Consider the following 15,587-nt stretch of genomic DNA (forward strand, 5'->3'; position numbering starts at 1 on the left):
TTCAAAAATCTTGTTTAAAATTGTTTTAGAATATTTTTTATTTAACAAAAAGGGGGATAAGTATTAAAAAATTCAACCCCTCTTGGCTATTTCATCGATCGTTTAACTCAACACTAACTTTAATTTTCTATATGAAGATCTATTGTACATCATGATTGAGGAAGAGATTGTTACAAATGGTGAATCCTAGAGGTTGTATTTTGATAGAGCATCTAATGCCTTGAGACGAGGAATTGGGGCAGTGATAATCTCTCCAAAAAAAATGTCTATTATTCATTTACAAGTTTATTGGAATTCTTTTGCACTAAGAAATGGAAAAATATAAGGCTTGTACTATGTGGTTGAGAGTTTTCATGGAAAGAAAAGTTAAAATGCTTAAAGTGCATAGAGATTCCTCATTATTATTTTATCAGCTACGAGGAGAATAAGAGACAAAGGATCCGAAATTAGTTGAATATCAAAATATTTTCCTCGAGCTAGTAAAAGAGTTTAAAGATTTTTTTTATCTCTCTAGAGAAGATAATCAGATGGAAGATGCTTTAGTCATATTGGCTATGATGTTTCAGGCTAATAAAAGAGTTGATATGATGCCAACTGCGATGCAAGTGTATGAAACCCCAACAAATTATTATAATCTGGAATAAGAGGTAGATGGTCGTCCATGGTACCATGATATTTTGTAGTATATCAAGTATCAAACTTATTCGCAGTAGGCATTTGATATGATAAAAGAATGATCAGAAGAATGGTTATAGGATACGTCCTTGATGTTGAGATTTTGTACAAAAATGGCATAGATCAAGTGTTGTTGAGATGTTTTGATGCTCGAGAAGTAAAAAGATTGTCGAAGAAGTACATAGTGGAATATGTGAAACAAATGCAAATGGTATTTATGTGGTCACGAAAATCATGAGATATGAATATTATTAGTCTAACATGGAGACATATTGCATTGATTATGCAAGAAGATGTCATAAGTGTCAGATATATGCAGGTAAAATTCATGTATCTCCATTGCCTTTAAATGTAATGACCGCACCATGACCATTTTTTATGTGGAGCATGGACATCATTGGAAAAATTTCAATGAAAGCTTCAAATGGAATCACTTCAATTTGGTGGCTATTGATTATTTAACCAATCGGTAGAGGCTGTTTCCTATGCTAATATCACAAGATCGATGGTCTAAAAGTTCATAAAGAAATATATTATTTTTCGATATGGGTTACCAAAGAGGATCACTTCAACAATGCAACGAATTTGAATAATGAGATGATGATGGTCATGACTTTGTAAAAATTCTAAATTTTCATCAATAAATTCTTTTTCTACTCATTTATGGTCTAAATTTTCTTTCATTTTTTGAGCATCTTGTAAGTGGGTCAACATAGTTTAAATGTAAAAATAAAATCTTGACATTATTTTGAGTTGATCTTTTAAGTATAGAGAATCTAAAGTAGTTCTTAATATTAACACTCAGGTTTATTGATGAATAGTGTATGTTGAGCTTGATAAATGAAGGGGTCAGTAAGAAGAAGGTTTGTAGTGGAGCAACAAGAGGATGGCATTTCAGTTCCCATTGAAGTAAGTTTCGTCAAAGTTCCTACTATCTGGGACAAGTGAGAGGATCACTGTTGCTAAAAAGGAAAAAAGGAAAAGAAAGAAAAAGAAAAGGAAAAGAAAAAGTAAAAAAAAATAAGAAAATCCAAAGTGAAAACCCGAAAGAGGTCTTTAAGAAGAAAAAAAGTGAAAACACAAAAAAGTAAATATAAAGTGAAAACTCGAAAGAATGCTTAAGAATGAATGAGGAAGGAACCTGAAGCGAAAGCAAAGAAAAGGTTTGATTCTGAATGTGAGATAAAGCCATGAAATGATCACGAAGACGAGGATCGAGCAAAGAGGAAGAGAAGATATCTACAAGATAGTGGAAATCGTAGTGCTAATATAATTGGCATCATTCATTCATGTTTAGACATTTACAAATAGAAGCACACATGTTCATTCATTCCAATTCAAACATTTTTTACATTTTTGATTGGGATGGCAAAGGACATTCTCCAACAAATAATGGAGTTCAACAAGGAACTCAAGACATTTGAGTCGTTACCTTCAGGTACTTTGAAATAATGATATTTTGCAGGTCTAGGTTCTTCAAAGAGAAGACCAACCAATTATTTCTAACAAGAAGATTTTTCTTTTTTTGAAGAATGAGAAGTTCATATAAGAGAGCTTATTCCCTGACATGACCTTTTGAAGAGTTCATATAGGAGAATTTGTTTGTTCATTCTATATAGGTGGAATTGATAAAATTTGTGTACTTTACCCTATATTTTTGAAGTATAATAATTTGATCCCTCTTATATTTGAAATATTCGATCATGACTGTTGGCAGGTTTATATCAATTTTCGAAGGTTACTAATGACCGGTAAGTGTCGTGGGACAAGTTTGGGGTACTTAAAATTTATTAGATTACATCAATATAACCCCATATATTAACTAAACCTTTGTGAGTAAGCTATCAAAGAACCAACAACGGCAACGGTTAGTGGAATTAATGAGCCATTGTCTATCTTAAACAAATGATAACTAATGGAAATCTGTATTCATTCACTATAAATTTCCAGCCCTTCGTCAAATTCTAAGACAAAAAGCACAAAAAAAAATATGGCAAGAATTAAGAAGTTCTTTGCACTGAAAACTTTTTCCTTGCTGTTTGAAAACCTGATTAAAACATCAGGGAAGTTGCCTTATCTAAGGTTCAAGGTGAGCAATGGCGCCCCTGCAAAGCATTTCAAGTTTGTCAAGAACTCTTCATTTACAAACGAGGTTTCAAAGCATACATTGGTTTTTCATTTGGAGGGTGCAGTTTTGAAGTCATATTCACAGTTCCCTTACTTCATGCTGGTGGCCTTTGAAGCTGGTGGGCTCATTAGAGCTCTCATCTTGCTTCTTCTGTTCCCTCTGGCTTGCTTACTCGGCCATGAGCTTGGACTCAGACTTCTGGTTTTTGTCAGTTTTGTTGGCATTAAAAAGGACAAGTTTAGAGCTGGGACTGCCATTTTGCCCAAGTTCTTCCTCGAAGATGTTGGTGTTGTAGGGTTTGATATAGTGATGAAGTATGAAAGAAATGTGGCAGTCACCGGAATGCCTAAAATCATGTTGAAGGCTTCTTAAGAGACTATTTGGGAACCGAAGCTATCATTGCAAGAGACTTGAAGGAATTCCATGGCTACTTCTTGGGTTTAATGGAGGAAAATATTGATGCTGCGCAAGCTATAAACCAGAAAATTTCTTCTCAGAATATTGGCTTAGGCTGCTTCAGAAAATTCCATAACCAGAAATATTTCTCTCATTGCAAGGTAATGCCATTGATCCTTTTATGTTTCTCAATGACTGGTCCTTTTATTAGTATATTTATTTATTGAAAGATTCTGAACAGGAAATTTACTTGGTGACTGAGGCAGAAAAGAACACCTGGCAAGTTCTTCCAAGGAATAGATATATAAAGCCATTGATCTTTCATGACGGAAGGTTGGCATTTAGGCCAACCCCTTTAAAGGCCTTAGCTATGTTCCTTTGGCTTCCATTTGGTTTCCTCCTACACATCATCAGAATCATGGTTTTCACTTCATTACCTTTCATGTTCTCAATACCTTTGTTGGCCTTCTCCGGGATGAGAAATACGAAAGTCGAATCTCGAGTCGGTCTGCTCAAAACCGAGGAAAAACCAAGAGGGGTGCTCTATGTGTGCAACCATAGAACATTGGTAGACCCAGTTTATATAACCATTGCTCTGATGAAGTCCGTCTCTGCTGTCACCTACAGCCTTAGTAGGTTCAGTGAAGTAATTTCTCCCATCAAGGCCGTCCGGCTAACACGAAACCGAGAAAAAGATGGAGAAGTGATGAAGAAGATGTTGAGCAAAGGGGACCTTGCGGTTTGCCCTGAAGGAACCACTTGCAGAGAACCCTATCTGCTGAGATTTAGTCCATTGTTTGCACAGCTAACCGATGAAATCGTTCCCGTAGCTATAAAATTGCAGGTCAGCATGTTCTACGGATCAACGGCGAGCGGAATCAAGTGTTTAGACTCGACATTTCACCTAATGAATCCGAATCCTTCATGCATGATCATGATTCTAAACAAGTTACCAAGTTGGGAAACACATAATGCTGGAGGGAAATCAAGATTTGAAGTTGCTAATCATGTGCAGGGTCAGATTGCAACAGCTTTAGGATTCGAGTGTACGGATCTCACAAGGAAAGACAAGTACATGATATTGGCAGGCAACAAAGGAATCATATAGGAGATATATCAAATATCAATACACGAAACGTGCAAAATAGGCTTGGTTGGTAATAATGAACTTTATTAGAAATATGAAAGTGCAGATATTGTTCATTGAGCATAAGCTTGTTCGTGATGATTGTTCATTTGTAATCACCCTGATTTCTTTTAGGTTTGTTTTATGTTTAATGAAAATAATATCAGTGTATAGCAATAATAAGTTTTTGAAAGTAATTAAGCATCGGAAAAAAATATTTAGTTAAACAGCTTGCAATAATAAATCTAATGTTCTTTTTTGTATTTGTAAAAATAGTTAATCAGTGATCAATACTGCATTGATGCATAATGAAATGATAATTTTTATTCACTTTTAGCACACTTTTATCAATACTGCATTGATGCATAATTAAAAATTAAAGTTGAATTCAAAATTTAGGATAAGTAAATTCTTAATTAAATTTATTTTGAAAAAATAAATATTTATATTAAATAAGGAGTATTATAAAATAAAGTTTATTGATGATAAGTATTTACCTTTTAAATATATTAATTGTAGTTCTTAATCTCTAGAATTATGAAAGAGATAATTATCCGGAGATGTATCATTTATATTTTAAGATGATTTTGTAAGGATATTAAAAGAATTTTGATAATATAATTGGTTTATGAAATATACTAGTTTTTTAGTCTGAGTAATATATATAGTAAATCGCATTAGTCTTAGTAATATATGCGGGTGTTAATCTAAATTTTTATTCTTTTACTTGTAAATTTCTAATGAGTGATTATCAATCACGATTCGGGACTTATGATGATGTCATCACAAAAAATCAGTTTCAAGAAAATTTATATCTAAAGATATTATTATATATTAACTTGAATTAAATTTTAACTGATAAATAAAATTTAACTTTATTTATAATTTTAGTAGTCCGATTCTATTTGACGTGGAACATCTTAAGTGGTTCTATCGAATCATATGGTTGGGAAATGGGAATTAGCTCTTTGGTGGTAATTATCAGAGCTTTTAAAGATGGACAACAACTGGTCTTTCCTTCCAAATTAAGCCTTCAACAACCTCATCACTGATGAATGACATCATAACAAACCTATACCATTATGTCAAAGTTAGAGGAAATTTTGTCAAAATTTATTAGAGATAAAATCTTTTCCTAAGGTTTCATTTTAGGGGGGGGGGAAACGAATAATCATAGGGTTGATACACTTACACTTGGCTTAGATGCCCAAAATGGTGATTGATTCATAAGAGTCTTAAGGGAGAGTTGTAATGTCTACATTTTTTTTCGAAGGAGAATCATAATACATCGAAATTTCGATATTTAGATATGATTGATTTTGACTTTTTCGATTAATTCTTTAAATTTTGTAACAAATTAAATGATTTTTTATAGTAAGCGTTTTCTTATGTCAAAGCAATGAAGATTAGCATGATAACAAATAAACGTCATCTTGATTAATCGTGACGATGTCAAATCAATCTTAAAAATAAATGAAAAACAACGACTAAATGACTTAAATTGTGCAAAACGAAAGAGGAAAATAAGCCATAAAGGCAGATGAAAATATCTCATAAAGGTAGATTTATTAAAAATTAAAAACAAGAATAAATAAAGATGTGATAAAAAAAAATGACAATAAAAAATATAGGCAGTCGAGAAAATCGCCAAAGCTATCTGGGACACTCTAGAAAAGAAGTATGGGGCTGATGATACATCCATAAAAAAGTACGTTGTTGGGCAATTTCTTAAGTTCCTAATGGCATATGACAAGGCCATCATGGATCAATTCCATGGCTACAAGAAGTTGTAGTTGATATCCTTGTCGAAGGGATGCAAATATGTGAGATCTTTCAAGTCAACGTCCTCATTGAAAAGCTACCAAAATCCTAGATTGAATATTGTAATCATTTGAAACACAAGAAGAGAGTCATTCCATTTGAGGAATTAATCGAGTACAGAAGGATTGAGGAAGCCAATTGGTTAAAAAAAATAAGGTTTTAAACCCTTCAAATCATTTTTCTTTTAGGGCTAATCTTATGAAATCTGGTAATGCCTAGTCTCAGGAATAATAAGTTCAAAATTTGGACCAACCCAAAAAGGAAGTCTAACCCACTAAAGGTGATAAACTTTAAGAGACCTAGAAAGGAGAAGGCACAAGAAAAGCCCAAAGGCACTACCAACTGCTATGTGTGTGGATGAGTCGGTCACAAAGCCTATCAATGTTAGCAACGCTCAAATCGCTAGAACGAGAACAAACTACAAGCCAACATTGCTAAGAACATTGAAGAAGTTATAACTGAATGATTTCTAAAGGGAGAGTTGTAATGTCTACATTTTTTTGTCGAAGGAGAATCATAATACATCGAAATTTTGATATTTAGATATGATTGATTTTGACTTTTTCGATTAATTCTTTAAATTTTTATAACAAATTAAATTATTTTTTATATTAAAAGTATTCAACAAATTTGATTAAAATATGATTTTTAAATTAATACCAGATATTAAAAGTATTCAACTAATTTGATTTAAATCTAACTGTTTAAATAATATCAGATAATGTATGAACTATTTTATATAAAATAAATATTTCATGTTTTCTTCTGATTATCAGAATTTAAAGAAATAAAATTAGTTTTGTATAAAAACATAATGTTGTTTTAATGTATTCGATTATCTTATATTTTTACTTATTTCACTATTTTATATATATATTCAAATTATTTGTTTAAAAATCCAGTAATTTTATTAAAAATAAAATAAAATATTCTGAATTACAATAAAGATTTATAATTATAATTGTAGTTAAGCACACACAAAAATTGATAACTTAAGATCACATAAGACCATACAATGAAAGATTAAAAAACCTAACCAAAATTCAAACAAAGATATATACAAACAGGGTTGATCAAATCGACAAATAATTCACAAAAGGATATCAAGCTATTAAAAAATCACTGAAAAGTCGTAAATTAGAGTCGAGCGACATAAAAACTTATCCACGAATGCAAATATGGTATCCAAATCTAATTTGATGGTCCAAAGCAGTGAAGATTATCATGATAACATATAAGTATCATCTTGATCAATCGTGAAGATATCAAATCAATCCTTAAAAAGTAAATGAAAAACAACGGCTAAACGACTTAAATTGTGCAAAAGGAAAGAGGGAAAATATGCCATAGATGCAGATGAAAACATTTCATAAAGGTATATATATTAAAAATTAAAAACAAGGAAAAATAAAGATGTGATAAAAAAATAAAAGACAATAAAAAATATAGACAGTCGAAAAAAGAGCCAAAGCTATCAAGTACACTCTAAAAAAGAAGTATGGGAAAGAAGTACATTGTTGGACAATTTCTCAAGTTCCTAATGACGGATGACAAGCCCATCATGGATCAATTCCATGACTACAAGAAGTTGTAGTTGATATCTTTGTCGAAGGGATTAAAATATATGAGATCTTTCAAGCCAATGTCCTCATTGAAAAGCTACCAAAATCCTAGATCGAATACCATAATCAACTGAAACACAAGAAGAGAGTCATTCCCTTATAGGAATTAATCGAGTACATAAAGATTGAGGAAGCCAATTTGTTAAAAAAAATAAGGTTTTAAACCCTTCAAATCACTTTTCTTTTACGGCAAATCTTATGAAATCTGGTAATGCCTCAGGTCTCAGGAATAATAAGTTAAAAAATTGAACCAACCCAAAAAGGAAGTCCAACCCACTAAAGGCGGTAAACTTTAAGAGGCCTAGAAAGGAGAAGGCACAAGAAAAGCTCAAAGGCACTACCAACTGCTATCTGTGTGGATGAGACGGTCACAAAGCCTACCAATATCAGAAACGCTTAGATCGCTAGAACGAGAACAAACCACAAGCCAACATTGCTAAGAACATTAAAGAAGTTATAACTGAAGTGATTTCTAAAGTGAATTTGGTGGAGAACATTGTCGAATGGGTCGTGAACAGTGATGCCTCCAAACACTTCTGTACCAACCAAGAAATGGTCACTGAGTTCGAAAACATGGCCAAAGGTGAATAAGTCTTCATGGGCAACTCAAGTAGCTTAGATGTACTCGATAAAGGAAAAGTTTTACTTAAACTAACCTCCGGTAAACTCTCGCTTTAAATAATGTTCTCTATGTTCTAGGCTAGAAGCCTTACGTAAAAATCTATTAAGCAATGTTTTGCTTAATAAGGCGTGTATTAAATTAATATTCGAAGTTGATAAACTTGTTGTTTATCACAGTGGGGGCTATGTTGGGAAAGGGTATCTAAATGAGGGCATTTTTGTGTTGGATACCATGTTGAATGATCGATATATTACTTCTTCTACTTATATTATTGAATTAATATTTTGATATAAAAATATTTTGTAAAATTCGGTTTTAACTTAATCAAATTTGTGAAAAAATTATAAGAAATAACTCAAAGTCCAAATTAACTTGAAAAATATGTTTTAAATGTTTTCCATCTCAGTCGAACCTTTTCAAAAACATACTCAATCATTTTCACACATTAAAGTCTATTTTCCAAGCATTTTTTTACTCAAAGGATCTATCCCTTAGCAAAAGAATTGATTCCTTTGACCAAAGGATTGATCCCCTTGAGAAATTATTGATCCCTTGGATTTTAGTAAATTTTGGATCGACCCCTTTTAGAAAAGGATCGATCCCTCTAAGAAAAGGATCCATCTCTTCACAAAAAAACGGATTGATCCCTTCCCTAAAGGGTCGATCCTTTTCTTACAAAAGTTGAATTAATTGAAAAAGATCGATCCTTTTCACCAAAGGAGCCATCATGCAACACCACTTTCTCATATTCATTCTGAATACGAATCAGAGATGTCACATAAACTTATCCAAGCATTCCTTATTCGAAAATCGGTAAAAAATTATTTTTTAAAAAATCATCAAATCTAACTTCATTAACTAAAATTATTTAATTACGTAAAACCAAAAGATAATATTTTATCATCCAAATCAAATACGATTTCATAAAGCAGCATGGAAGTTCAATATTGCTTCATATCATAAGTGAAGCTGCTTAAAAACTGCCTAGATAGGATTTCATTTTTACTCTAATAAAATATAACTTACTAAATTTTGAAACTAAAATCCTTTCATATTAACTACTACAAACCCATTTTAAAAATATAACCATACTAAAATATTACAAACACTTATTATAGGTATACATGCCTACTAGGAAATAAAAAATAACAGTACGATATCACTACTGATATCGGTAGGTAGTCTTCAATAAGTGATCTCGAGCTAAGCTCCTTACTCCACTCAATCTGATATCCTTTTCCTACGTGTGAAAATAATTACACGCTAAGTATACACTTAGTGGACATTTACAACTTTAAAATAAATATGTCAGAACATATGTATATATCAAGGTAAAAAACATGATATGAATATCATATAATATAAACTGACTTTCAAACCATTTACTCATACTGTAACTTGTAAATCAATAGTTCAAATATAAAGCAATTTATGCCAAATTTGAGTATTCAATGAAAGATTTACTTTCAACGAACAAATCAAACCTACATTTTTCACTTTTATACAGTTCATAGCCTAATGTATTTCAAATGATGATGCATGGTATGTGAGTCGTATAGAAGAGTACAATATGCATTTTAACTGCCATATAAATGATTTGCACTTTTAGTGCCATATAGATGTACAAGTACTGTAGAACACAACATCATTGTACCTATAATCGAGAATACATCGCACCAACATCATATACGTGCCATAAAATATATCCTATCACATATAATGTACACAAATGTACCAATATAGAATCGATCGATAAACACTCCACCTCATGGAATGCCAATTATACCAATAAGTCTCAATGATACAATGGGCTTTTATCAAATTCATATACCATTCACATATTAACGTATATATAGATACAAATTTATCAAAATATAGTATAACAATGCATTGGGTAGTTCATACCCTAAATCATTCAATATCATTTAGCAAAATAATATGAAAATATAGTAAATATGATTTAAAATATTTTTTTTCAAATCATTCGAGGTTGACTCATCGTAAGTCTTCCTCATATCATATATATGAGTATAGGTAAAAATGCACTCACTTGGTCTACTTAGCTTGCAAACCTTCGTTAGAAATTCAAGTTTCATTATTGGACTTTTTTTCCTTAGGTTTAATCTTGTTTTGATTTTGATTTTGATCACGATCTATACAAACATCATTTACAAATCATATATATTTCAAACTACATGTTAGTACCTTACTAACATGGGCGCATAATAGGAATTAAATTCCTAAAAATCTTTCGATACTCATTCGATAACAATTCCATTTCATAAGATCAATGTCAACCTTAACACATCAAAATAAACTTCAAGTTTCTCAATTTTCAATTCAATGAATAATTAACATAACATTTCCAATTTCACAATTTGATCAACAAAAATTAATTCTTTTAGAATTCATCCTAATATTTTCAAATTATTAAAAATGGTCTCTTGTAATTTTAACTTCAAATTCAAGCTTCTAATAACATATTCAAGCATACCAACCATCCATTTAATCATTGCACCTCATCTTTTAATCAATTTCCATTTGAAACCCAATTTTCCTACATTATTCTATTTGGTGCCCTAACCTATAAAAACTTCCAAAATGGTAAAAAAATATCTAAAGCGTTTAAAATCATCCATTCACATGTCTAACCATTTTATACATTTTCCAAAATTTTTCCTTAATTAACCATGTTCGAATATCAAAGGTTACTTTCGCCTTGACTTCAAACTTGATTCAAGCATTCAAATTTTAAACATTATTTCCAAGAATTTACAATCAATCCCATATCAATTTTAATTCAAACATCCAATTTCCAGAAAACCCTAACATGTGTCAATCCTTATTCAACCACTTCCAATTGTTTCCAATCATCATATAAGCATGAAAATAAATCAACAACATCAACTATATCATAATCCAACCTTAAACTTAAAAAATCTAACCTCCCCTTCATCCACCCAATTCATGAAACTATAGTTTCTAGCATGGAAAGCATGAATAAATGGTACCGAATGATTGAGAATTTCATGTAAAACAAATTTGTATTTCACGCTTTCATCCAAAATCCTAATAATTAGGCTAGAAAGAATAAAAAGAAAACTTTTTCTTACCTTATGGAGAGCTCACGGCATGTAGAAGAAAAACATGAACAAGTTCTTGAATTTTTTATTTCTTTTAAAGTGAGATGTCATTTTTTATTAAAATGAATTAAAAAAATTCATGTTAATTTCAAATTACCATTTTACCCTTATAATCTCATGTTTATTATAAGTCCACATGGAAATTTTTTTCATCCAAAGGTCAAAGATGAACCAATAAATTAATAACTTCCAAATTTGCCTTTGTACTTTTTAAAAATTACAATCTTGTCATTTTTCATCAAATGACCTCAATTTAACTTGAAAAATCAAATTGAATCCAATAGTCCATGTTAAATCCTATCATTTTGAAGCATAAAATTGACATTAATAACCTTTTCTTATCATCCTTCAAAATATCTCACAAATATGATTCGATATGATTATCCAAATTGTTCTCGAACTTTTATAACTTTTAATACAAACTTCGTTTGATAAATCTGAAAAACATAGAAATTCCATTATTGAGGTAAACTATTATTTTACGGGACTAAAATATATAACTTTAAAAAATTTAAATTTAGTCCCTAAAAGTTTTATAAGTTTAGACTTTAGCAGCTAAACTTTTAATTTATTCATTTTGGTCACCAACCAAAATTTTTGGGTATTACTATTCCCCTCTTACGAAAATTTGTCCTTCAAATTTCAACATATACCTGATTTAAACAGACGAGGATACTACTTTTCATTTCTTCTTCTGTTTCCCAAGTAGCTTATTCGACTTTATGATTTCTCCAGAGTACTTTAACAAGTGGTATCATCTAATTCCTTAGTATGTCAAATTTAGTTGAATATCAATCTTCTCTGGTGTAATAATATGTGAAGGATCTGAACGATATCTTCAAAGTACCGATACACGAAATACATTATAAATCTTATCCATTTCTAGAAGTAGAGCTAGTTGATAGGCCACTGACCCGAATCTTTTCACGATTTCTTAAAGACCAATAAATCTCGGGCTTAGTTTCCCTTTTCTTTCAAATTGTAGTACCTTTTTCTATGGTGATTCTTTAATAAATACCTTATCACCAACTTGATATTCAATTTCTTCTCTTTTCAAGTTTGAATATGATTTATGTCGATCGGTTGCAATGTTAAGATTATCATGAATAATATTCACTTTGGCTTTAACTTCCTTAATTAGGTAAGGTAGATAATATCCTGATCTTTAAGGTTGTACCAATTTAAAGGAGTTCAACACATTCTTCCATATAAGGCTTCATAAGCAGCCATCTTGATATTTGTTTGATACTATTATTATAAGCAAACCAAAGGCAAGTACTTTTTCCTTGAACCTTTAAATTAAATTCCACATGCCCTTAACATATCTTCCAGAATTTGAATAGTTTGTTCTAATTTTCATTCCGTCTAAGGATGAAAAGCGGTACTAAAGTTAAGTCAAATTTCCAAGGCTTTATGTAAAGATTTACAAAATATCGAAGTGAACCTTGGATCTCTGTCTGATGCTATCAAAAATAGGTATTCCATGTAATCGGACAATTTCCATAATTTATAACTCAACATACTTATCCAAAGAGTAATTAGCTCGAACTGGGATAAAGTGCGCTAATTTGGTTAATCTATCCACAATTACCTAGATAGAATCCTTTTTGTTGGGTGTCAAAGGTAATTTTGTGACAAATTCCATCATAACTTTTTCCCATTTCCACTGAGGAATGGAAATTAGTTGCAATAATCCTGAAGGCACTTGGTGCTCTACTTTAACCTGCTGACTTGTCAAGCATTTAGAAAAAAAACTCAGTTATAGCTCTTTCCATGCCTGGCCACCAATAACGACTCTTTAAGTCTGATACATCTTGCTTCCTCCAGGATGCATAGTTAAAGGACTATAATGCGTCGAGAAGAGAATTTCTTTCTTTAATTTCTCATTGTTTGGAATATAAACTATTCTTGGATAATAAAGACATTCAACTTACTTAACTTTAAAATCTTTGGTTTCACATTTTCCACTTCTTTGATCCTTGACAAATACTTTTTTTCATTTCTTTGAAGATCCTCTATTCGATCCAATAGTATAGGTTTTAACTTCAATTCGACAATCAATACACCATATTCTTTCATTGATAGTTGAACGACCAAGGTTCTCAAGGCAGAAGATGACTTTTGACTTAATGCATCAGCTGCTACAATAGCCTTTCATGGATGGTAGTCGATAACCACATCATAGTCTTTAAGAAGTTTAATATACCTTCTATTCCTTAAGTTTGACTCCTTTTGAGTTAATAGATACTTAAAACTCTTGTGATTAGTATAAATATAACAATGTTCATCATATAGATAATTACACCATTTTTAAAGCAAACACGACTATCGTCAATTCTAAATCACGAGTAAGATCATTCCTCTCAAGCATCTTAAGTTACCTCAAAGTGTAAGTTACAAATTTTCCTTCTTACATCAATATGCATCCTAAACCATTATGAGATGCACCACTATAAATTATATAATCTTTTCTTGATTCTGGATGCACTAGTACTGGGTTTCCATTAATATTTTTTTTGTATCTTAAAGTTTTCTTGGCACTTATCAATCCAAATAAATTGTACATCCTTTGTCAATAACCTGATAAGTGGGAGGCGATCATTAGGAAGTTCCTTATGAACCTTCGATAATAACCAACAAGTCCTAAGAAACTCTGAACTTCAAAAACATTCTTTGGAGTTTTCTATTCAACAATAGCTTTTACTTTCTTAGGATTCAATCTTATATCCTTTTATGAAATTACGCAGTCAAGAAATGCAACTTTAGACAACCAAAATTCATAATTTGACAACTTAGCATATAACTTTTTCTCTCATAATGTTTGAAGAACTACGTGAGGTGTTCATCGTGTTCTTCATTGGTCTTAGAATAGACCATTATATCATCGATGAGTACTACCAAAAATTGATCCAAGTATGGCTAAAATACTAGATTCGTCAAATCCATAAATGTCGTAAGAGCATTGGTCAACCCGAATTAATTTACTATAAACTCATAGTAGCCGTATCAGGTCCTAAAAGTCCTTTTAGGAATAGTTTCCTCTTTGATAATTAACTAATGATAACAAGATCGAAGATTGATCCTAGAAAATACTTATATATCTTTAAGCTAATCAAAGAGATTGTCAATACTTGGGAAATGATTCTTATTCTTCATTGTCACCTTATTCAGCTGATGATAATGTATGCATAATCGCATAGACCCATTGTTTTTTCACAAACAAAACTAGTGCATCTCAAGGTGACACACTCATTCTTATAAAACCTCAATCTAACCATTATTGTATTTGTGTCTTTATCTTTCAAAGCTCAGTTGGAGCCATTCTATATGGGGCCATAGAGATAGGCACATTATTCGATAGCACCTCATATTTCAATTACTTCCTCTCAATTCGGAGGTAAACCAAATAACTCCTTTAGAAATATAGTTGGATACTCCTTATCAGTTGGAATATATTCCAACTTAACTTTTGAAGCTTGAATATCCACCACGTTAGCTAAGAAAACTTCACAACCTTGTAGCCACAACTTCTTGACAGTTACTACAAAAATAACATTAGATAACGATTTTACCCTTTTTTTCTTCTACCACTGTGATCTTGGAACATTTCGAGTCCATTAAAATAAATATCTTTAAGCGATACTCCACTATGGCATGGTAGGAGAATAACCTAACCAATCTATGCCCATAATTATCTCAAATTTTTCATAGAGTAACTGTCTTAAATTTTCTTTAAACTCACTCCTTGAGTCATCAATAGATAGTTTCTAAAAATACGACTTACCTTCGCACTCTAGCCTAAAGGGTTAGTTTCTACTATGTCACTTGAAATTGATTCTAACAAAATGTATCTTTCTTTAATCAACTAAGTACTTATATATAAAAGAGGGTTTCTTAGTCTTGCACTGGCACTTCTTATTGTGTGGGTTAACTACCTTAATCAAACTAAACATGAGGATTATTATTAATTTCACTTCTTCCACTACTCACTTATTTTCATACATATTGTTCAACCACTTGTCTCGAACCCTCTATTTAAAACATTTAATATGTA

The 15,587-nt window shown here is 31.3% G+C and overlaps 1 pseudogene; it reads left to right on the forward strand.

The window, feature by feature from the left end:
- The first annotated feature begins 2,581 nt into the window (after positions 1-2,581).
- LOC120130138 lies at positions 2,582-4,428 on the forward strand (annotated as a pseudogene).
- Positions 4,429-15,587: the final 11,159 nt, after the last annotated feature.

Source organism: Hibiscus syriacus, unplaced genomic scaffold (genome assembly GCF_006381635.1).
Source record: "Hibiscus syriacus cultivar Baekdansim isolate YM2019G1 unplaced genomic scaffold, ASM638163v2 tig00110515_pilon, whole genome shotgun sequence".
Lineage (NCBI taxonomy): Eukaryota > Viridiplantae > Streptophyta > Magnoliopsida > Malvales > Malvaceae > Hibiscus > Hibiscus syriacus.